Source organism: Homalodisca vitripennis, chromosome 3, assembly GCF_021130785.1.
Source record: "Homalodisca vitripennis isolate AUS2020 chromosome 3, UT_GWSS_2.1, whole genome shotgun sequence".
Classification (NCBI taxonomy): Eukaryota; Metazoa; Arthropoda; class Insecta; order Hemiptera; family Cicadellidae; genus Homalodisca; species Homalodisca vitripennis.
In genome coordinates, this window is record NC_060209.1 from 90,515,475 (window position 1) to 90,539,061 (window position 23,587).

The following is a 23,587-nucleotide window of genomic DNA, read 5'->3' on the forward strand; positions in this document are numbered from 1 at the left end:
TTTTATAATAGACTAGCTCATTGCCAACAAGTGTTCGGAGAGCAGTTTGAGCACCTCATTTAAAAGATATGGTTATTTTTTGTAATACATAGATAATTTTTAATTTAATTCTTTTGGATAATTGTGTTCCATAAAGTGTCATTTTCAGTCAGAACAGTTTACTTGAGGACTGTGAAAATTGCGGAGGAAATAATAATTAATCAAACGTTACTTATGAAATTCAAACGGCCCGTACTCTGGATAGGGGTCAACCTTTTTAAGTGCGGTTTGCGGTAATGAGTTTCTCTTTTACTAGACCTTTAATTTGATACCAAAACTCGGCCTATGCTTACATTTTAGATTTTCGTCCGACTCCTCACAGGCCGTCTCCCTGAAAAAGATAAAATGTCCCCACTGGTCTCAAAAACTAGGTTCTTAATACAAGTGGTGATGTACAAAAATTTAATTTGTATAAGTGAAGCCATACAAAAATTAGTGAAAGCGTTTCCATACTTTTTTTCCACCCTGTATGTGTGTTTATATGGGGGATGCCCTATGATTGTCCGTGTCCCTATCACCCTCATAAAATATTCTGCAGCCTACATAACTCATTGAGTGGGGATTGCAAAGCATTGCGTTTTTAAAAGAGGAAACTTATTTTTAGAACACATGGAAAACGTGGAAACTAATAAATCTGCTACGCATGGGTGTATACAAGGGAGGCTCAACCCTCCCCCGTACTTTAGAAAGACAAAAATTGCACTCAGTAGTTTGTTTTAAGCTGGAAAAAATGTATGAGGTCTTAAAGTTCAATTCCAGTGGGTAGATGCCTTAGCTCTCCTATCTCTATTTAGGATGGTATTTTTTACTTCCTACACACTCATAGAGTCACCCTCTCATCTGAAATGCTTTTCAATACACGCCCCTACTTCTACGTAATAAATCGATACGAATGTTTCACTTAAAGTGAGTTGATCCTTATGTATAAGCATAAGACATGAACAGAATTACCTTCGGAGCCTGCAGTACATAGTTCTCTGATATTTCTAAAATATTACACACTTTGAAAGTTCTTGTTCAAGAAAAATATTTTAGAGGAAACAAACTTTCAACTTTAGTCATTTAATAATTATATGATGAATATTTACGCCAACAGCCGAAGGGCTACCAGTAAACGGTGTCAGTTACGATCGAAATTGGTTGCGGAAGTTCTGGACCCAATATCGTTAGTCTAGTCCGTAATCAATCACAATTAGAAAGACAGACAACTGGATTTCATCGCCGATACCTTATCAGTAAATTTCAGGGTGACCGTCTACTTTAAGGTGAAGGACGGCGGGGGTTTCAATTATAAATCTATCCGCGTTGATACTCTACAGTATCTCTATAGGTTATTACATATTTCTATAAAGTGAATATGTATCATGGTTGGTATCAGAATCTGGGTGAAATGTTTTGGCTCTACATAAACTATTCTGGGATCGTACAAAATCTTATATGTAAATTAAACTCTTTAAATAAACATGACACCACGATAAGTCATGAGAATTGTTGCCTTGTAAATCTAACATACTCGTACATATCTCTTGCCAGAATTATAAGGTTAACAAAAGAAAGTAGCAAACATCTATAAATAAATATCTACATACTGGCCGGTTGGTTGATTGGATTATTGCACCAATTTTAAAGTATCGCTTAAGATCACCAAGATCAAAGTTCCCGTGGTTCCAATTCCACGTGACTCTGTGGTAGATTTTCCGTTAATCGTCAATAGTTACCATGTTGTTACTAATTGCCACTTACGATTACCTAGGTAACATATCTCATTAGTATTAGTTAATTCCTCTCTTCTTTCATTTATACAAAGAAAAAAGTGTTAAAACACATGATTGTTAGTGACTTAAATTTTATTTTGTTGTGTTTTAATCAACCCTATATTTTAATAGTCCTGTCTCATCTGTCACGCAGTAATATGTATTACAGTACCAGAGCGGTAATAAGCATGTATTGCTGTTACTTAACGCTTGGATAAACTGAAGTGAATGTTAGTAATAAGGGTAAGGAGTGTTGAAACAAGAAGATGATACAGAATTTATAATCGGATCTGTCTGATAGAGTTGATTTAATTTAACTAGACATTGATTAGCACGCTAAATAATAGTCTACGAGCCGAGATTCTATTTGCATCTTTTAAGAACACAATCTGGTTTATTCTTGAAATCGATCGAGGAATTTCCTCTAAAAGAAATTTATCGTCAGCCATGTTTAGTTTGGTATAAAAAGAACTAAAAACATAAAATTATTATATTCTTCTTAGATTATCTTTTCTTATATTGCGCTCAAGACCAACCGTCAGATATGTAAATGTCTGAAATCTTGTTATGCTTTGCAATCCACCGCCCTTTTTATCGAGTTGTCTGACGGTCATTTAACTATTAATTAGTGTCTGACAGTCATATAACTAATAATTAGATGTCTGACGATCTATTTAAGTATGTCACGATAAGGAAAATTTGATCACGAGAAAAATATTATTTGATATTTTTAAGTCTTTTGATGTCCTCGAATTTCAACCTCCATTAAAACTAGCGCGACCATTAAAACGGTCGATTTATTTCTTAGGCTAATACACTGACCTCAGGTAAAACCAGGCCTCAAAAAATCTAAAGCTTGGAGTTAGCTGCAATATTGTAATACTTGGATAAATAAGTGGCTTTACTTAACCCTTAACCGTGAATCTTCACTCTCTCGTGCGGTAACGGAACCGGAATTCTTCGGTAAATATTTATACGAGTAAAACTGACCCTTTCATCGTCGTTCGGATCCGGTTGGACAATATATATATCGTATGAAGGTATAGCACTTATGAAATACAATAGGCTACCTACTTAGTATATACGAGATGCTATCAACAATGTAATGGCTCCTAGGTACAAAATAATCACCATCTCGAAGGACTCTTCTGCTATAACGATCTTGTGTTTTAGTATGCGACCTGACCGTCTCCTAGGGGCCGTGACCGTGGCTGGCCGAGCTGGGCTCCATATTCGGAGAGATGACCTCTAAACTGCCGACCCTCATGCCTTCACGCACGTCGAACCACTCCGCTAATTTTCGCCGGCGATATTCTGCAAAACGCGGGAAGCTATTGTTGGACCCCGTAGTTCGCTCACTCTTTACCTTTAATATGAAATTTAAACAGTTCTTCCGGCTCAGTCGGAAGAAGTGGTTAAATATTAATATTTCATTTGTCATAAGGGTTACATGTACTCAATATCACAAGAACTGATCAATATAAAATATATTGTTGAATTTTCAAAATGTTATATGAATTCTAATACATTTTTCAAGTCCATAAACAACCGAGTTGTGATATTATGGATATTATAGGACACAATATTGGAACTGCCAACCTTAGCCAACATATTTAGAACATCAATTTTTGTACGAAATTTGAACTTTTTAGCATTCTTTTTGCCAGTTATTGGTGATCGAAAATTTGTCATTAGATTTACATGCAATCGATACAACGAAAATTGCTTGTAATACAAAACAAATGGTTTATTGCGAAAGGTTTTAGAAATGTGATAAGGACTTTTAGTATTTCCCCTAGATCCATAAATAATGGAGTAGTGAATTAAAAAATAAGTTTGAATGGCCGTCATATTAAATAGAAATGGCGTACAAATGTGGCCAACGAACTTAGCCAGGATATTCACAAGATCACATTTTGTTCCCGGTTTCAACTTGTTTGGGTTCTTTTGTACAATTATCCTTTTCAGAAGCCGTATTATATAGGATAGCATAAAATAGGGGTGGTTTTGAACTATGAGGGTCATGTTTGGTGAACTTATTTAGAAATCTTCGGTACGTTACCATGAGGACATTTGCGTTAGGGTAATTGTGTATACGAAATAACTATCACTTTAAATTTTGTAAAACCTTGGTTTTTTATGGTAAATAATGCAGTAAGCAATCGAATACCGGAACGCCTTAGCTACATTCGTTTTTTTAACCCATTATATGGTAAATTCTGACAGTAGATGGCAAAGATCATGAATGATTTTGATCAATTGCATTATTTCGCTGTGGTTCTAGGCCACAAAACACAGTGTTTATGTAAACTAGAAGTATTACAGCCAAACAGAGCATAGGGTCACAGAATTGCACAGTCCACCTACAAGAAAGTCTTTCAGTTCGAATGTCACTTATCTGGAGAGTGGCGCCATCACAAACCGTTAGTTGTGACTTGGTGACTCATATATGTTCTAGACTAATAGACTTCATTCAACTTGTTTACGAAAGGTGTAGTTCACAGTAACAACATACACTATAATTGAAAGTTAGTACAAATGTATTTTTAATTTTCGTAACTGTAGAGGCCAGTGGGACCGTAGCCGAGATCGGACAGAAAAATCCTTCCATAGTGAGGCTCTAGGGCACAATATTCACCTATCTATTGAATTTCATGTCTCTATGCTCCATGGTGTTTACTGGGCGTTGATGAATCTGTCAATCAGTGAGCGAGTCGGACACTAAGGAAATCTATATATTATATATATATACGTATATATCAAACTATTATATTAACATGTCTCTAGTACACAACTGAGTTCTATAAAGATCTAATCTCTGCCGGCTCTGAACTTATCGCAGCTCTTGAAATTGTGCAATTGGTTCTCTATAAGAATAAAGTTTTAATTTTTAACGAATTGTTTGGTCAAAACCCTTTGAAATGTCATTTTTATAGACATTATAATTGATTTATTACTCGAAAAGGATTAGTGAGAATTTAAACGGAATTATGGGACATGTTATAATTAGGCCCAAAGGAAAAAGTTCAAATTTAAAATATCCATTTTTATATTGAGTGTACAATAAATGAGTGATGTGAATCAAATGTTTTTTATTTCCGAAAAGGTTACTTTTGTTATGAAAAACATAATTAAAAATACATGTACTTAAAAAAAATTATATTTCCTTACAAAATATAATTTGCATAATTTACAAATCAATAAAAAAGTTGGGTTGTCCCTGAAGATCCACCTCATGTACATTCTGCAAAAATTTCACATTATAGTGTTATTATTTATGAACGATTAAACATTTCCTAAATTTCCTACTTGAAATTCGTGTAATTCATCGTGGAGTAATAAATAAATATTTTTTACTTGTTCTCTCTCTAGGGCAGTTACCTTAAATGGCTGTGAAATTAAATTACAAACATATTTTCCCTACATTAAGACATCAGTAAAATTTTCAATAGTTTTCCCAACCAAACCAGTCAATTTTTATTATTTTAGTACAAGTAATAAAAATTATTCATTTCATTAAAAAGGTGGTTAAAACAATGCTGCTGTTTTTATTCAAGTTTATAAAAATGAAGACACTTCTCATGCTCAGTAACTATGTATACGTCTAAATTTATTAGTAAAAGTACTCTTGTCAGATGATTTGATATATTTTTCAAGACCCCCCCCCCCCACTGTCTTGTTACTACACCGCTGGGCGACGGTTGGAAAGATTGAACTCATAAATCGAACAGGTTAGGGCGGTCGCCAGCTGTCTACCCACACACACACACACACACACACACACACGCACACACATACTGGGATAGTATCGCGACTCGCTGTTATAGTGTGCTGACGTATTTATAATATCCACTAAAAGTGTTTACAACACGTTTTGTCTCAGAGACAGATGCTCCTGCCGCTCCAAGCCGCGCCGGCCCCTGTCTGCGCTCACCTATTTAACATTGCTAGGACCCGACACCTCGCTACTCGGACTGGGAATGCTAATGGAAATATCGCGTAGTATTTACGTACTTTGGACGTTCAAATAATTAGCTACTACCACTTATACGGTGCCGGAGAAGGATCATAACTCGCGTTCAGAAACAAGTAGATGCCATTAAAATAACCAAACATGTTCCTGTAAACAAATCTATCTCCATTAAATACGTTTATAATTATTTTAGTACAATTAAAAACTCTCAAGCTATGAGCGTGTTACAATGTAGCGTTGCTCCAACCGACATACTGTAATACCGTACCTAATTACTAATTACATTAATTGAAATGTTATGTTTCGTGATGTATTACGTTATTTTCTACGTTTGTATCCCCTGTATATGAAAAAATGTGTAAAATACCATTAAAAAATCAAGTATGTAGTCGATTTTTATCTAATTATTAACGTCATTAAACGTATAACGCTGTTAATTGAAATTGAATTGGCTAGGGATATTTTATTACTAAAGAACAGCTAGGTACTAAAGAAAGCAATAATATAATATAGATACTAGTGAACACTATTTTATCGTTTGAATATCTTCCAAGCCTGGCCACTGACTCACTCCGTAATACGTGGAGGGACAAAAACGACGAACACGAAGTCAGTATTTTCTAAAATGGTAACATTTTCCAATAATAGCTAACAAGACACAAATATTTTAAGTGCAATGCACATTGGATTGTTTAAACAGTAGTGAAACAGTAAATTTATTGCAGTACACGACATTTAAAATGCTAGTGGTAATTTTTAGTTAATTGAAAACTGACAAGAATAATTGCTCTTTTACTACCTAAAGTTAAATCAGTTCTGGAAAGTTTAATAAAATACAGTATCGTACATTATTAGTATAAACCTCACTATTAAATAACTTTGTCAATATTTCGTACTGTTTATCATTTGTGAAATCCTAAGGTTTGGAGCGATACCCATTATTATAGAGTAATAATACACGGTTGCATACGAATAGAAAATGGTTACTGTATAAATCTATAATCAAGAAGAATCAATTAGGTAAATTCCGAGAGGAAATTATAGGAGTGGTATCTTGTGCAATTTTCAGAATCACTTTAAGTGCTATGTAGGTAGATGCAGTTGCTATGGCCTTGCTTCTATTATAGAGGAAGCTTCTGCATTCCGGAACATTCACTAATGGTACAGCAGTCATTGCTTCCGGATATCTACTAGCATTCATGGGTAAATTGTGTATTTTAACTGGATTTTGTGGTCAACTCCCTTCAGGCTCAATTCATACTTCTAATCTGCGGTTTACGGTTATTTTAAATGAAGTATATTTAATGCAATGAAGTACGTCAACAAAAATTTTAGGGATTCATAATGTGAGATTATGATTACAAAATCTAGTTCACTTTTTTGATAATAACAAGTAAAAATGATTACAGTCGTGTTCTATACTACGTATATTTTTTCAGAATAATATATTTTATGAACATTAAAACTAACCTATGGTCCCATAAATTTAAAGATATTACTTTCTAAATGAATCCCATAAAATAGATTATCAGTGCCATACAAATAGACTAAAATAATAATGATTTTAAATGTTATTTAATAAATCAGTTATAGAAGGGATTTGTTCATTTGTTTGTTATATACAACCAATCTAACACCATACACCAATAAATGTTTTATAATCATCTTCAAGAAATAAAATCGTATATTCTATAGTCTACTGAAATAACCCACAAACTGAAGCGGTAGCAATAAACAAAGTGGTGTTGAATTTCTCAACGTGTCTACTAATAACTTCTGTTTCATATTTATTCTTGGCATTTATTATTACTATTAGCATGTGTGAAGAAATAAAACTGATTAGGGTCCTCGTTTAACGACGACTTGGTAAATTGCTTCAAATTACAAATACGGCTATAAACCTTTTTGAATTATGTGTTAAAATACCTAAATACCGCAGTTGGTAGTTTTGGGTAGGTAAACATTAACTTATACCTGGCCAAACATTGATATACATGTTAATATTGATGGTTGTTATTATTTAAAGGGTATGTAGGCTGTATGTTTCAGGAATATAGAGTTGTATCTAAGTAAGCGTAACCTTCAAATTAGCCATAATAAGATTTGGGTCCATCGAAAAATTTGAACATTGCATACCTTTAAAACATTGTGTTAAGTGGTAAATATTTACCAAAATTTCGATACTATGTATATTAACGATATTTTAAATCTGTTATAAAACGTTACAGAATTAACTCATTGTGAACTTCAAATCAAAAAATATCCATAAATATTGCTACGTTTTATCCCATTTATCGGGAGAAAAAAATCTGAAAGGGATATTAATTTTTACTACAATAACAATAACTAAGTAACAAAACTTGAGTTTTGTGACTTAGTGTAATACTACTGCTACATCTCAACAACGCATTTGAGGTTTGAGTATACAGAAAAATGTGGTATGAAAATAATGTTTGTTATTAAATTACGTTTAAATGCCGTACGTACATACGTAATTTTGATGTCAAGGCTGGAGAGAATGATTTAAGCTACTGGAGTTGGATGAATCTCCTTCAAATCTATCAAAGTAAGTGAGAACGGTCGAAAATTGGATTGTCTAAGTATATTCGCTCCCAAATAAGGTAAACGTACAATTTTGCAATTACCGCTAGGAAATGTCCTTACTTATCCATATTCGGAGAAGGGTAGGTTTAAAGTAGTAAGGTGTCCGCAGTAAAGTTGCAGATTCGAATTTAATAATGGTGATTGCATAATACATATCCCGTCCCTAAACAAGGGGTGTCTTTACAGTGAATATATTTACATGGGGTGTCTTTACGGTAAGTATATTAGGATGGGGTTTCTTTACGGTGAATATACATAGATGAACTGCTATTACGATATCATAACTCTCAAATCACATTTAGTTATGCATTTTACAATATGTGAGTAATGTGAACGAATTATACGGTTTAGTTATTTTGTGTTTGATTAGAAAGATATGTTGTTAGTATCCGATTGTCAATTTTAGGCTAACAAAGATTATAATAAGTTTTTATTGGGTGTTCCCTTAAACTGATGTGTTAACGTACATGATCCTTATATGATAAGGTTGTGTGTATCTCCATAGCTATATAGATACTAGATAATACTGTGACACAAATTACAGGTAGGTGTGAAGAAAGTGAACACCAGTTGACGGACGGGACAAGAGTATTGCGTACGCATTTAAATTGGCGCTGGATGATTATTCTTTTGGCCGGTTTCCGAGTTCATCTGGCAAGGCAATTACCTGGGTTGTGAAAACCGCGGCCAAGACTAATATAACTGGGGCGAGCCGATATTGGGCTGCCGAATGTAAAATTTACAACTTACGAGAAATCAGCTGATGAATTACAACAATGGACAACAATGATCACCCACACAATTAATTATATTCCTTATAGTAAACGTGACACATATATTTTATTCACATATCCACAGCACAAACACTGGACACCGCACACACTCACACCAAAAGCTGTTTTGAAACCCCACAAATAAGAAAAGTGAGGTTACAAATTTACAACAATTCAAACTTGCGTCTCACTCGAGTTTCCGGGCGCACTGCTACCTAGCGGTCAGAAAAGCAACTGATTGAAGGCTGGAGGCCCGCGCTATAGGCAGCACACTCTGCGGGAGATGTTAAGAACTAAGACCTGCGCACTGACCATTTCCTGCATTTTCATTTTCAACTGTGTAGTAAATCGTAAATCAGCTGTTTATAAACATACGCGTCGGCTTAAACGGTAACAAGTAATTTATTTCTCTACGGTTGTTTTCTGTTTAATGTTATTCGCCGGCTGTTCTCTGACAGAGGCGCTTCAAAGCAAAACCGTAAAACCTATGGCTTATCAGAGATAAAGGTCATGTGGGTGGAGCGCCCGGAAATAAATTATCCTTCATTTAGACAGCAAATCTGCAATATTTATGGCAGCCTGCTGCTACTTTTCTTTTAATATATCAGTTTTTCCAACCACGTATGAAGTTTGCTCGGATTTTAAGTACACTACTTAGAACTTACAAAAAATTGTAAATCACAGGAAAAAAACTAAGACGCGTTTTCTTATTTGTATTTAAACTATAGAATCACAACAATTATTCTACGTCTATTATAGTTATATTTACCGTATTTCAATTGTTTTAACACATTGAATTAAAGTTGACACATCTTCTGAAGAAGTAATATACAATTCTCTTTAAAAGAAAATAATGACACAAGTGCTATTATTGACCATGAAGTAAATTTTTTTTTAATAGAGGAATATATCCGAGTAAGACTAATCATAAGGTGTGTTAAATGGCTTAATAAGTAACAACACGTATTGAATAAAATGAAGACAATTCTACGTTTTTTATAAAGTCGGCACTGTCGTCAACTGGGGGTTTTATATCCTTTACAAAACATAATTATTTCTTTAAACCTGTATCATATTTGTTTTATTGCCTCTTTGTAGAATAAGAATTTTGATACAAGTAGAATAAAATGTTTATATAATTTTAAATTATAATATTACTACATTTTATTGAACCTCGGCATTCCGTTTATTGTAATCAACTTTTTATTAACATGTTGAACGCTCTTGAGGAGTGGAATTTCAATTATATGTTTAAAGTGGATTAGTGACGATTTGAAAAGAAAATATGGTTATGGACCTATTCCAATGTTAAGTGTTTTAATAAGAATCAAGACGTTTCGAGGACTTATGTCTGTCTTATTCCTATGGTACCAAATTCCGAAATATAAGTTTAATCATGCAAATATAAACAATTTAAGTCATGACTACGGTTTTAGGACATTGATGTGTTTTTTGCTACGGGTTGAATTTTTAATGTTTTGTATACCTACTTAAAATAATTACGTTTTTGAATTTGACACTTGAAAAGAGGACTGATACTAGTTCTCGAAACCTTTTGTGAATTATATTAATTCCATTGGAATTTTAAATATAAAATTAAATTAAATATAAAACTTAAAATACTTCTAAGTACGTGTCTCTAAAATGCTTTTATATACTCCAGAAGTCAATAACTATTATACTAATTCATCATTCATAAAAATTGTATCAAATCAAGAAATTTAATATTATGGTATCTAAACTCGGCAAATGGTAATTACACGTAAATTCTGCTTACTATGCAAACTTAAAACATACTTCACAAGAACAGATAATCAAGTTTGTGAGAGATCAAACTCAAACACAAACTTTCGCAGAGTGAGGAGTTGGTCTTAGTCTGAACGGAAATCGAGATACTGTTACAAGTTTTAATTTTTTAAATTCTAAGCGATTTAATTCTATACTAACTATATAAGATGGGCCCTTAGAAGAATTCGTTAGGTTTCTTAAAGTAGAATTAAATTACATTCAGAAATATTCCAATAAATAAAATATTCACGTGACAAATTAGAAAGTCGTTAACATTATTAAATAATTATATTATTATAGATACTGAACTGAATAGTCAGTAATAATGACTTCATAACATACTAAAAAAAGTTGGATAACGTATCAATGTCAATCGGATTTACTTTTAGTTTTACTTGAAACCTTAAAGGGGAACGTTCTGAACTCAAAATTTTCAAATAACAAGCCTTTTGGTGCAATATATTTTAAGGAGAGTCGGATAACCCTATCTTTCATATGTAAATTTGTACATCTTTAGAAACACATTACTCAAAAACAACAAGGCACAGCCTAATGGTGGGTTTTTATTTTATTCCTCAGGCCTTGCTTAACATTTACAGCACAGAAATTTCCAAAAAATATTATTTACAATGTTTTTGAACGGAAAACGGAAATAAAGCATTATTTGTGAAAATCTGAGGTTTGTTTCTTTATAGTCGTTTTTCTTAATTCAAGATTTTAAAATTGTGATGTGACACAAATTAAAAAAATCATGTCTTTTTAAGTATGTAGAAGTAGATAATCTATGATTGATATTACAAGCACAATATTAGAATCATGCAGGACACAACTAAATCTATAAAAATGTCAACACAAAAACAGTTACTTAATCTTGATTTTCAAATCTTGTACTCTATTTTGATATAACATTTTACATTTATAGTTTAGCATTGTCACAATATTTAAACAATTTATAGTTCCTTACTGCGTCAAATTAAAAATTTGTTCTTGAATATTTAGAAAATAAATAACGATAAAGACCTCCAATTTATGCCAAAATGCTTGGTTTTTCATTTTTTACGCAATGAATTGCCTCAAAAGGGGAGGGAGGTTGCAGTTTAAAAATTGTGAATTAGAGCATACATATAGACATATTTTGAAACTTCGGTTCACTAAAAATGTATTCTTAGAAAAGTAGTCATTCCAACTATATTATACTATGTTTGATCTAACAGTAAAATATAGAATCAAGGGTATTTGTAAAAATATAACAAAAATTCATTTTGGGTAGTATGAGGTCCAAATACAAAATTTATTCAAGTAAAGACGCAAATCTAATAAGGCGAGGAATTCCATGCTATTCAATGCCGCGAGTTCCACAGTATCTGGCATTGAAATGGGACATGCGGAAGGCAGTGATATGAACCGTATATTGTCACATACTCCACATTCTGGACATAGTATTCAGATGTACCGTATTAGGGGTTTTCATCAGTTCTATGCACTTTCAGATGTATTGTTTTAGAGAAATTTTAGAAAACAGTTATGTGTTCCTGGGTCATTTAAAATCTGTAATCTGAACATTAAGGGAAAGCATTTTATATAAGAAATAATGTTGTGAACTGTAGATTGTATAATTAAGAGATGTATACATATATATATATATATATATATATATATATACATATATATAAACATAATTTCAATAAACATTGAATCACAAAAAATACCTTGACTCGAACCCGGCGGAGCAAGTACTTTTTGTGATTCAATGTTTATTGAAATTAAATTAGGCTATTGCCACATACACAAATTTAATACATATATATATATATATATATATATATATACATACATACATCGCTATATGTATCTGTTATTTACAATATTGTAAATAGTCTAGGAGCCACGAGTCTATCTGCAACTTGGGGTTTACTCAACTGGATAGGAGAAATGAAATGAGAAACTTTATTTCATAAAGTAACCATACACGTACATATTTGTAAGTGGAATATGTTCCCAGCAAATGCATATGCCTGTGTGCTGGGAACGAGCTCTAAAAGTCTAATAAACAAATATAACAACCATAAAGTATAAATTTTAATAAGATAGTAGAATTAATTCAAAGAAACAAAAAATGAAACTCTTGTAATGAATTTATGAATAGGTTTAACATAACTTAAATTATTCGATAAGCTAATTACAATTACCTAATTTGTTAAATTTTGGCATCTTTTCGTCCTGCATGTGAAACTATCAACAAATACAAAACGAATTCAGCAAGTCCTCTCTCTATCTCTTTCTCACTCTCTCCTTTTAGTTAATCTCCCTCTCACTCCCTTTTACACATTAACTCGCACTCTCCTCCTACATTCTCACTCATTCTCTCTCCCACACACCCAGCCGCTCTCGCACACACACACACACACACACACACACACACACACACACACACACACACACACACACACACACACACACACACACACACACACACCGTAAACCGTTCAACACCTTCTCTACCCACTTCAACGAACCATTTGTTTACTAATTTTTTGTAACAATTTATTCTTAGGACCTCGTTAACTTTAAGGTGTACTGGTAAATTTGCATACAACATGTTAATTATGTCAAACGAACAAGTTTTGTTAACAGATTTCAATTATTTAGGAATCACAATTCCAATATTTTCTAATAAACGCGTAAGGTAGTGATGGCCTATAGGCGTGAAAAGGGTAAACTTATTGTCAAAAATATATTAAATAAGGGTTCTTACATAGAGTTGATTTAGATTGAAAACTTTACCCTACGAATGAAATAGATTGTCCGGTTGTTGGAGGTCAAAGTGGGAGTGTATCCAAAGGGTTAAAATTATAAAAGAATGTTTTTTTTTCGAATTATATTTTTTATACCTCGATACACTGGCTGTCAGACAACTGATAAAGGGAGTAAAAGAAGCCACTGTTTCAGGGTCTGTATATTGTTATCTCACCCCTATTTAACATTCATGAACGTGTCCGATGATAGGTTTTATGTTGGTCAGGCTCGGAAAAAAATTGTCTCTGTACAAAGATCATCATTTCATACGTTTCACCCTTTGATACCCTCGCTTTGGAGCTCTCATTATTTCACTGAATAACCTCGGTATACTAAGGGTTAGGGCTAAAAGTACCATAGTACTAAGATATACTTATATGTAACTAAAAATTAATATATTTTAAAATATACTTTTAATTAAATAATTGTGCATAATAAATTAATAAGACATTTAACTAATGGTAACCTACTATTTTAAAAATAGCGAATGATACTAATTTTAAATTTCAAAATACGGTCAAGTAATTCTAAATATTATGCTAAAAGAGCTAAGATGTTAAGAGAAAATGATATTTTCAATCAAATAGCATGCATTTTGTTGTGTGGTAGCCCTTTGATAAGGATATTAAGAAATTACTAAACATTTTTTTAGAATCATTAACTTCAGTGTTTATCTTTAGAAACTATACAGAATTGAAATGGATATCGCATTAAAATGATGAATTATTTTGGTATCTAATAAAATGTTTAAATTCTTAATGAACACAACAGTTTTAATAGACAATGTTTTTTTTAACATATACACTTGGATAAGTATTTTAATGTTCCATTAATAATATTACAATTAGTATCGTTTAAAAAAATGCCGTATTAACATTTTAAAAGAAAAGTCTATGCGATGATTTTGTACATGATAATTCGAGTACTCTATTAGTTCAGTTTTAAACATTTGGCCTAAATTTAACTGACATCATAAGGACTTGCATACCACGTGATTTTATCAAGAAATTTATTTTAATATAAGAGGACGAAGAAAACTAACAAGAACAGACGACGACAAGGGTAGGCCTACAGTGAAAGAGAAGATGGACTACTGGGACACAGAAAACAAGACATTATGGACTCAATTAAAGCTGTGCGGAAATGAACTCAGAGTTTATTTTGAAAGGAATTGATTTCCTTGGAATCTTATAATAGGTCAGTCACTATTTAATTTTGTAATTAAGGAAATCATACATTTAAATTATAACGCATCTCTAGCTACAGAATACGTTTGTTAACACCTACACTGCGACTGTTGTCATTTATTAAGTTCAGGACAGCCGGTATAGTAGTAATGTACGTTTACCGCATTCATTTTGTTAATAACAAATTATAATTTTTTGTTGTAGATGTTAAACCTTGGTTTTGACTCCTGAAGAAGATATATTACAATCTTAGAAAATGGTGTTATATTTTTTGACAAGAAAAAGTGCGGAACCCTGTATCCTTTCAAATAGCCCATTGTCAATAATTACTTTTAAGAAACAACTAGTACCTGTGACATAAATTATTACATAGTTTTAAATTTAATTAAATTTTTATAACTCTGTCTATTTTTGTACTAAAAAAATACTCTTTAATCATTTTTTTAAATGTACTTTTTTATTTTTTTTTTTATTTTAAACAACTCACACACACATTGTATGCTGCCCTTGTAGGGATTTCTTTAAGTTTTGTTAAAAATGTTAATTCGTATGATATAGTATTAGGTTTCACTGTATTTAAATAATAAAATATCTGTTCTTTTGGTATGTCGTATCGTGTTCATCATGTAAAGCTACATGAAGGAATAAAATTTGATATGTTTTTTTTTTCATTCTTACAAATTCTGAAGATTTTCGTATGTTTCAGAATACACACAGACAACCTATTATGTTTAATTTTTATTGGACTTCAACTTTAAATAGCCAAAATAAAATGTCTACAACGAAACCTGGTAACTTTTGACAAAACTATCTCTTCCGGCATAAGACAATAAAAAGTTAGTAGACTTCTAACAATTATGTAATCGTCACAATTTGTTTAAACATGGCATCACATAATATTAACTACTATGCTATGTAATTTATTAGACATTTTATGATTTTTGTTCGTGTACGGATTTAGATGTGCCATTTTGAAGTTTTAGATGTACAATTTTGGCTAGCTGACTTTTCCAAGGCATTTCATAGCCAACACTATTAGAATTATAAAGCCAATAATAAAAAATATATATTTAAAACCGTTAATTCTCATTGCAAATGTGGATGTAAGAGAATTATTTTTATTTGGAGTTTTCTGAAGGTATAGTGGAAATCAGATTGTGAAAATAGATCCCCCTACACCACCAATTAACTTCTCACTTCCGCGCAAGTTAGTCACCAAATGATCAATAGGCCAATATATAAAAGTCAAACTCTATAAAACTTATCGTGTTATACAGTATTTATGTATTAAAAGACTAACTCTGAAATGAAAATGTTCAGAAAATTAATTAACCACTTTCAGACTTGTGTAAAAGTAAACTATATTTGAATTATAATTTAAGTGTTATGTATTCAATCCACTGTTAACAATCTCTTATTTAAGCATTACCATTTTTAAGATCAAAGCAAAAATATAGTATGCTGTTTGTTCTTTATAACTTATATGTTTGTGATACTTTAAGATAATAACTGTCCAATATATTTTTCATAAGACAGCTAAAGAACTACAGTGGTCAGATATTGATCCACGAAGCGTAAACCATTGTTCAGCAGAATTATTTGATTTCCAAAATTTTAATTTTTGTATAATTGTACAAAACAAGTATACTGTGCGCGAATTCCAGAACGGCTCAGACTCAACTACTGGAACAACTATGTACGCTATTTTAAATACGTTATACGTGATAAGAAAACTGTGAGTTGAATGTATAACGTTAAAAAATCTCTGTTATATGATCCCTGCTTTCCGATACATCTTGCCATAAGCAATGGGGTATAAAATCTATACGGAAGCCACTGATGTACCAGCTGAGTGGCGGCGTGACGTCCGGCTGGCTGTGAGGATTGTCAGCTTCCTTCTGGTAAGTATTTTTTCCAAATGTTTTTCATTACATCCTGTCACTGTGCAACTTTTTGTAATTAGCATAACTACACATTTTCCTTTTAATATATATATATATATATATATATATATATATATATATATATATATATATATATACTGTATTTTAAAATATACTGTATAGAAGGAATATCCCTGATCGATCCTATCGATAATAACATTCATCTCCTTTCCTCGTATCTGTAAATGTGAGATATTTATACATATAAAATTGGAAATAGAATATAAACAATAATATAAAAAATTCAATAAGGATTTTGATGTAATACCGGATTGTTGGACTTACTAAAAAAAAACTGTTATTACAAAAGTGTATAATCCTGCTAAGGGATCTAAGATTCATGTTTAAAATATTACCTTATATAATTAATATATAAAAATAACATTTTCTATTGTAGATAAGTGTTTCGCCGTTAAGTGTACAATTTAATAATCTCTAAAAAATAAGTAAAAGAATACATGTGGAACATTTAAACGTACGTTACATTTATTTATTTAGTGATATAGTTGTAATTGTGATCAGCGTTCTCTACTTTATCAGCGGAGGATCTTTTTATAATTTAGTTAAAGATTAGTTTGTGTTTATTTTTTGTTCTTCTCATTCAATATATAACATTTCCATGTTCTTTCCAAATTTGATTAACTATTATCATTTTCTAATAAAGTTTATACAAAATTTGATATTATTGTAGACATTTTGTTTATTTAAATGCTTGTATACGTTCTTTGAATATTGTACTACAATTTCTACCACTCTGTCCATTATACATTAATATACCTTATACAAGTATACGATATCAGTTGATCAACTTTATCCTGTGATAAAGGATACACCAATACATTTTTAGGCTTGAAAAAATTTGCTCTAACATTTTTATAAATTCTTCTTTTGGTAGATTTGAAGATTCATATTGCAGAATCGGTACGTATAAAACTGTAATATATAGGTTTAGTAATCTTTTTTATAAAAACCTTGAATTTAAGTTTTGCATATTAGTAACTAAAGCAAATTTTGAATAACAGTGTAAACAAATTGTAACAAAAACCAGCTTTAGGTAACTCGAAATAAATATAGTCAGAAAACTTCTAGTGGTACTAAATTCTATTGAACTATCAAGACAGTGTTAATGTTCAATCTCGAGCCGATAAATTATAGTAATAAAAATATTGTCAGTGTTCGGAAAGTAGCAATCTAAAAACTTGTTATTTTTGTATTTTAGAACGTTTAGAAATTCTGTGTGAGTGAAAAAAGAAAAGTGAGAACTCCTTTACTAATAAGAAAGTAATTCAAGAATTGTAAGTTGAAGGTTTCATGCATCGCTCCACAATCAACATAATTAACCTATATCGTTCACATAATACAATATGCAAGTGCAGAACGATTTGATTTCACTAATTGCAAAAGATTAAACGAACTGTAATGTCTTACACAACATTATAGTGAGTATTATACACTGTATAATTTATTCAAGTGTGCATAAATACTATAGATAGCCTATTGTATATACAAATAAAAACATGAGAATTGATATACATTCCTACACGTGTTCCTCTGTTCTCTGATAAGCTCTGAATTGCAAATGAAGTTACAGGAAATAAAGAGAATCCCGAGAAGAATTAATACATGCTTAATACTTTAGCAAAAAAGTTACATTCTGAAATATCAGTATAGATTGAGTTCTGGTACTCTTTTAGAATCTTAGATAACTAAACCTTCTGGTGGCGTCGCAAGCGTTACTTAGTTTAAATTATTTATTGTTATTTAAAATTTACACTTTTCTAAGTTATATAACTTTCTTGGACAAAGAAAAAGCATTAACAAAATATATTTTATTCAGGAGAAAAGTGGTTCAAAATCAAAATGTTGATTTTTACAAAACATATATAAATAAATTACATGATTTAATTAAAATAATATTATTTTTTAAACTTTCACTCAAAAATTTTTATTTGAATACACATTTTTATACACAAACCACTGTAGCGGGCTTTGGCAAAAATGAGTTAATATTTGCCTAAATGAATACCGATTGCTCCTGGATTTATTCTAGCTCCCTGATTAAATTAAATCCTAAATCAACTTGATCTTAGGATTAGGTTATGGATTGCAACACCCTATTGGTGGCCTGTAATCGAAGCAGGTGTGTATAAACAGCCTCAGGGGTAGCGTATAACACGTGTCTGGCGGATAGACAGACGGACGGGCGCCATCTTGTAATAAACTGTGGGACGAACGCAGGTTGCACGCTAATGAATTTACGCTGCACTCCGTACACACGGATTTTCTACCTCAACCACTGTAAACAGAGTTAAATTAGAAGTGACGTGATATCCTTGAACATTGAACACGAAAAGCTCAAAATATTTCTGAATGTTAAATTAGTAATATTGTTTTTATTGTATCACTTATAATATAATTATAAAACTTTAGAGGTAATTATTGAATTATAAAGTTTACACAATGTATAACTGGTTATTGTACCTTTTATAATTGGTAGAAAAATTAAAAAATTCAAGCGAGCTGTTTAAGCGAATTAGATCATACATTTAAGGTATGTTTCATGTAAGTAAATAATAAATTATGCAGACAGTGTGCTTATTAAATACTCTTTTCAAATTGATCATCGAATAAAACATGTTTATAAAACCTTTTAGAGAGTTATATATCATTTTTTTGTCCTGCTACATTAACTAAGAAAACTGTAACCTTACAGGTATGAATGAAAATATTAAAAACATGATTTAATTTTAGATGCATACTTTTGACTTTTGAAATAATATGATTATTACATTTGTAATAAGAGAAGGAGCTAAATAACAGTTGTTAATGCTTTAAAGGCTGCCAATACAGTTCTAAACGCATTTTTTTTATTTTTTACATCATTGTAGTAGATCTAATAATTTAAATTGAAATAATATATAATACGTACATATTTTATATTTACATTTCTCCTCGAGTTAAAAAAGTATTAACGTTTGAGTAATTAATTAATTTTTTTTTAATACTCTAATAAGTATTTTGTCTTGTATTTAGTTCCAATAATACATAAAATATAATAAACCTATTATTAAGATTATCAATCATTAATCACAACAATAATATATAATGTTGAATGTGAAATTGTTGTAGTATCTTAAGTAATCGTTCTGTCAATAATTATTATCCTTTACTTCAAATAAAAGTACTTTTCGTACATGAGTAAGTAGCGATTAAATAGGTTACAGATTTTATTGAGATTTTATTAAATTAATTCGTTGATGATTGGAAGCGTCGGAGGCCATTGGACGCAACGAGAAATAGGACCTGATCCTACATTAAAGGACCGCAACCCGCAAAACAAGCGAGCATTGCTCGTTGCTACACGCGCAGAACAGTGAGAGATTCGTTCCTTGTTTATCTAGCAATTCGTCTATAAAACATTTAATAATGGTTAAATACAATCTCCTTTGTAAACTGAGCAAGTCCTTTTAATTACAACATCCTAGGAGACACCAGCAGTACTGACCTCTTTGGGATGTACGTGTTTAAAGTTTGTTTGGACGATGATGTAAGGATTTTGAAGGAAATATTATTTTTTCGAACATGTGCCATCATTCAATGATAGAAAGAGTAACACCACATTTTGAGATCTACAATATGATTTCTTCTTCAGGTAGATAAAAACCCTACACGTGCAATACAAGTTACAATAAACAAATAGATTGTTGTTATAATGTTAGATTAGTTATCCTCCTGAGGAACAGATTAGATTACACATTTCAAAACGTAGTGTTACTGATTTTTGTATCACTAAACGATGGCAAACGTCCGAAACCCCTTTATTTTCTTCATACATATATGTGTAAGATTTAGAATTTTTACGTTAAAAACTTGGATTTCTGGCAAAATTAATGTTTTTCGAAAACTGGTAACGATTTTATCCATTACCCATTAGGGACACAGCGATGGTTATGTCTCTACACGTTAAGGGCGGACAACTTGACCTTGTCACTTGATGCTTACCCACCCACTTCTCATATCTTTTATCTGATAAGCTCCTCCTTTGTTTGCCGAACCCGGATTGAATAGTCAGATTAATTTTACTTCGGGTTTCTGGAAATTTAATTCAACAAATTAGTTTTCTTTTCTTTTCTAAAAATTGATGAGTACTTTGTTTGCAGTGTACCTGTTTTCTTTTTAATAAAGGTAACTAATTTATTCGTAACACCTATCAAGTTTTAAATTTCACAAAATCTTTATGCCGACCTTCTTTTAGAATAACTTTATCAACAATAGACGAAGAGATTGTAACAAATCGGTTGTAGTGATAAACATGTCGAAAAAAAACGCTTGTTGAATACTAGACAACTCAATATTGGAGTATTGAAGATTTTCTAAAGCAACGTTCTCCTCTATTATGCGACATAAGTAGCTTTAGATTAAGTTAACATAAGTAAGTTACTATTAGTACCAAAGTTAAAGTTAACCTTACGAGTATTCAGGCGATCTAACTTCGGTAGCGCCTTTGGCAACACCGCGCATTTCTAGCGGAAGAAGAAAAACATCTTTCGAGATAGCACTTAAATTTAAGTTAAGATCACGTAAACGTTACGAGCGTTTAACTTAAGTTTAACTTTTTATATTTATAATACGTACGTATGTACTTACCTACTTATGAGTGAGTAGCAATAAGGAGTACTTAGGGTCAAAGTGGTGCCCGTAAAATACTAAAGCATCTAGATTTCATAATAATGAAAGTCAATAATACTAAGTTTCGAGATCTGCTATCAGATCTCTTCTTCAGGTAAGTGACTAAACTAATGCATGACTAAGGAAATACATCTTGTATATCTTTTTAAGGAGTTTGAGTTGACAAACATTGAGGTTGGTGATTAGTTTTAGTACTGTAAAAAGCATATTAAGCAGCTCAAACTGCGATATAGTTACAATTAAGGTCGTAAGACTTTCTCCATGGTAATCGAAACAAGTTTCTTAAAGGAAATTAGCTGTGGTACTTTATGTCTGGATGTACTGAAACAATATTCAGTGTTGAAAATACGAACAATGTTATAGTAATAGGATTTTATCCATATTATAGAAGGGACTACTTTCAACGTGCAAAGAAAATGTTTATTTCTTTGGCTTGCGCGGCCGGTGACACAACAAACGTATGTTCCGGTACACACAGCGGCCACACATTGTATCAAAATTCTTGATATTTTTTTATTTTCCAGCAGAGGGACACGTTCAATACTGATGATAAATTAATAAACAGCCAATAATATGCAACCGTCTGTACAAAATTATGTGAATTGATAAGACCAGAGGCAGTATATACCAATAAGTGATAGTGTTGGCTAGGACAGGCTGACTCGGTGCTAATGAGTAAACTATACAAATATTGAGATAGAATTAATACAACTAAAGGCAGTTATCCAAAGACAGTAGATGGTAACATTAGTTAGCACAGGCTGACTCTGTGCTAATGAGTAAACTATACAAATATTGAGATAGAATTAATACAACTAAAGGCAGTTTATCCCAAGACAGTAGATGGTAACATTAGTTAGCACAGGCTGACTCTGTGCTAATGAGTAAACTATACAAATATTGAAATAGAATTAATACAACTAAAGGCAGTTTATCCCAAGACAGTAGATGGTAACATTAGTGAGCACAGGCTGACTCTGTGATAATGAGTAAACTATACAAATATTGAGATAGAATTAATACAACTAAAGGCAGTTTATCCCAAGACAGTAGATGGTAACATTAGTTAGCACAGGCTGACTCTGTGCTAATGAGTAAACTATACAAATATTGAGATAGAATTATTACAACTAGAGAAAGTTTATACCAAGGCAACAGGTGGTAACATTGGCTAAGACAGGATGGCTCTGTGCTAATGAGGTGAATATATAAATATTGATAGAATTAATACAACTAGAGGCAGTTGGTATAAACAGACGGTAACGTTGGCTAGGACAGGCTGGCTCTGTGCTAATGAGGTGACTGACTTAACAAATATTAAGATAGAAATTATACAACTAGAGGCAGTTTATACCAAGAAAACAGACGGTAACGTTGGCTAGGACAGGCTGGGTCTGTGCTAATGAGGTGACTGACTGTACAAATATTAAGATAAAAATTATACAACTAGAGGATGTTTATACCAAGAAAACAGACGGTAACGTTGGCTAGGACAGGCTGGCTCTGTGCTAATGAGGTGGCTATACAAATATTGAGATAGAAATTATACAACTAGAGGCAGTTTGGCAGTTTATCCCAAGGCAACAGGTGGTAACATTGGATAGGACAGACTGACTCGGTGCAACAAGTACCTATTTATACAAATATTAAGATAGAATTAATATTGTCTAGAGGCAGTTTATGCCTAGACAATAGGCTGTAGCATTGGCTAATACAGGCTGACTACTGATATCGATGAAATTCGACTAGAGGACGACAGTGAAGAGGTCCGAAGACAACAGGTGGCGGTGCGGGCTAGGGCACCTTGCCAACTTACGCGCACTGAAAATAACTCTATCTGAAAATTAAAGCAGATGAATGAAGCCTAAATATCTCACATTTTCTCTTTCCGTGGACCATTACTGCAGGTTTTATATATAATTACAGAAATTGTTTTTATTCCAAGTGAAAAGTATCAGAAACACTTCGTAACTTGTAGTGTAACTTGTTAGCTTTATTACTATTTACCCTATAGTTATCCTATTATAATAGGATAACTAAT

The 23,587-nt window shown here is 32.0% G+C and overlaps 1 protein-coding gene across 2 annotated transcripts in view; it reads right to left on the reverse strand.

Moving 5' to 3' along the window:
• LOC124357168 (four and a half LIM domains protein 2) overlaps positions 1-23,587 on the reverse strand; it is a 492,077-nt gene that overhangs the window by 259,722 nt on the left and 208,768 nt on the right. The window lies entirely within an intron of this gene.